We start from the raw sequence: 2,855 nt of genomic DNA, 5'->3' as shown, positions 1-2,855 counted from the left end.
TATCCTTGAGCAAAGTATGGACTATTATATATTGCTGGAAAGTCCTGGATGTCTGCTTTCCAACGCAATTGGAAGCATGCCATTTGGAGTTCTGTAGCTCCAGAAAATCCATTTTGAGTGCAGAGAGGTCAGAATCCAACAGCATCAACAGTCCTTTTTCAGCCTGAATCAGATTTTTGCTCAGCTCCCTCAATTTCAGCCAGAAAATACCTGAAATTACAGAAAAACACACAAACTCATAGTAAAGTCCAGAAATATGAATTTTGCCTAGAAACTAATGAAAATAAACTAAAAACCAACTAAAACATACTAAAATCTATATGAAATTAACCCCAAAAAGCATATAAAATATCCGCTCATCATGGGGTCCACAGATCTTGAGGTGTCAAGGAATTCGAGTCCTTGCACCATTCTGGGGTTCAAACGCCCATTCTGTGCCAATTTTGGCATTTAACGCCAGCTCTGCTACCTTTCCTGGCATTAAACGCCAGCCAGATGCCCATTTCTGGCGTTTAACGCCAACCAGATGCCCATTTCTGGCGTTTAACGCCAGCCTGTGCCAGACAGCCCTTTCTGGCGTTAAACGCCCAGAGTGCTGCCCATTCTGGCGTTTAACGCCCAGAATGCTGCCAGGCTGGGCGTTAAACACCCATTCTGCTATCCTTACTGGCGTTTAAATGCCAGTAAGCCTGTCCTCCAGGGTGTGCTGTTTTTAATGCTGTTTTTCATTCTGTTTTTTATTTTTTAGTTGTTTTTGTGACTTCACATGATCATCAACCTAAAGAAAACATAAAATAACAATGGAAAACAAATAAATATAATTAAATAACATTGGGTTGCCTCCCAATAAGTGCTTCTTTAATGTCAGTAGCTTGACAGTGAAGCTCTTAGAGAGCTTCACAGAGACTCAGAGCTTGATGTTGGCCTCCCAACACCAAACTTAGAAGTTGAGTGTGGGGGCTCTGTTTGACTCTGTATTGAGAGAAGCTTTTCATGCTTCCTCTCCATGGTTACAGAAGAAGATCCGTGAGCCTTAAACACAAGGTAGTCCTCATTCACTTGAAGGACTAACTCTCCTCTGTCCACATCAATCACAGCTCTTGCTGTGGCTAGGAAGGGTCTTCCAAGGATGATGGATTCATCTTCATCCTTCCCAGTCTCTAGGATTATGAAGTCAGCAGGGATGTAATAGCCTTCAACCTTCACTAAGACATCCTCTACAAGTCCATAAGCCTGTTTCCTTGAATTGTCTGCTATTTCTAGTGAGATTCTTGCAGCTTGTACCTCAAAGATCCCTAGTTACTCCATTACAGAGAGGGGCATGAGGTTTATACTTGACCCAAGGTTCCACAAAGCCTTCTTAAAGGTCATGGTGCCTATGGTACAAGGTATTAAGAACTTTCTAGGATCCTGTTTCTTCTGAAGTAATTTCAGTTGAACCAGATCATTCAGTTTATTGATGAGCAATGGGGGTTCATCCTCCCAAGTCTCATTACCAATTAACTTGGCATTCAGCTTCATGATTGCTCCTAGATACTGAGCAACTTGCTCTTCAACAATGTCTTCATCCTCTTCAGAGGAAGAATACTCATCAGAGCTCACAAATTATAACAGTAAGTTCAGTAGAATCTCTAGGGTCTCTACATGAGCCTCAGATTCTTTTGGTTCCTCATTAGGGAACTCCTTGGAGGCCAGTGGACGTCCATTGAGGTATTCCTCACTGGAAATCACTACCTTTTCTTCCTCTCTAGGTTCAGCCATGTTGGTTATATTTATGGCCTTGCACTCTCTTTTTGGATTCTCTTCTGTATTGCTTGGGAGAGTACTAGGAGGGATTTCAGTAACTCTTTTACTCAGGTGACCCACTTGTGCCTCCAGATTTCTGATAAAGGACCTTGTTTTAGTCATAAAACTGAGAGTGGTCTTAGATAGATCAGAGACTACAGTTGCTAAGTTAGAGTGGCTCTGCTTAGAATTCTCTGTCTGTTGCTGAGAAGATGATGGAAAAGGTTTGCTATTGCCAAACCTATTTCTTCTACCATTATTATTATTGAAGCCTTGATTAGGCTTCTGTTGATCCTTCCATGAGAAATTTGGATGATTCCTCTATGAAGGATTATAGGTGTTTCCATAGGATTCTCCCATGTAATTCACCTCTTCCATTGCAGGATTCTCAGGGTCATAGGCTTCTTCTTCAGAGGAAGCTTAGTTAGTACTGCCTGTTGCAGCTTGCATTCCAGACAGACTCTGAGAAATTATATTGACTTGCTAAGTCAATATTTTGTTCTGAGCCAATATGGCATTCAGAGTATCAATCTCCAGAACTCCTTTCTTCTGAGTTGTCCCATTATTCATAGAATTCCTTTCAGAAGTGTACATGAACTAGTTATTTGCAACTATTTCAATGAGTTCCTGGGCTTCTGCAGGCGTCTTCTTCAGATGAAGAGATCCTCCAGCAGAGTGGTCCAATGACATCTTGGACAATTCAGACAGACCATCATAGAATATACATATGATGCTCCATTCTGAAAACATGTCAGAAGGACACCTTCTGATCAATTGCTTGTATCTTTCCCATGCTTCATAGAGGGATTCACCTTCCTTCTATCTGAAGGTTTGGACTTCCACTCTAAGCTTGCTCAATTTTTGAGGCGGAAAGAATTTGGCCAAGAAAGCATTGACCAACTTTTCCCAAGAGTTCAGGCTATCTTTAGTTTTTGAGTCTAACCATGTCCTAGCTCTGTCTCTTATAGAAAAGGGGAAAAGCATAAGTCTGTAGACCTCAGGATTAACCCCATTGGTCTTAATAGTGTCACAGATTTGCAAGAATTCAGCTAAAAACTGATAAGGATCTT

At 41.3% G+C, this 2,855-nt stretch overlaps 1 non-coding gene across 1 annotated transcript; it reads left to right on the top strand.

Annotated features, from left to right (window-relative positions):
- The first annotated feature begins 2,533 nt into the window (after positions 1-2,533).
- LOC112781595 (small nucleolar RNA R71) lies at positions 2,534-2,637 on the top strand. Its single transcript, XR_003192363.1, has one exon. It is a non-coding gene; the product is annotated as a small nucleolar RNA R71 (small nucleolar RNA).
- Positions 2,638-2,855: the final 218 nt, after the last annotated feature.

The sequence above is a fragment of the Arachis hypogaea genome, chromosome 19 (assembly GCF_003086295.3).
Source record: "Arachis hypogaea cultivar Tifrunner chromosome 19, arahy.Tifrunner.gnm2.J5K5, whole genome shotgun sequence".
Taxonomy (NCBI): Eukaryota; Viridiplantae; Streptophyta; class Magnoliopsida; order Fabales; family Fabaceae; genus Arachis; species Arachis hypogaea.
This window is presented reverse-complemented; position numbering and strand designations above follow the sequence as displayed.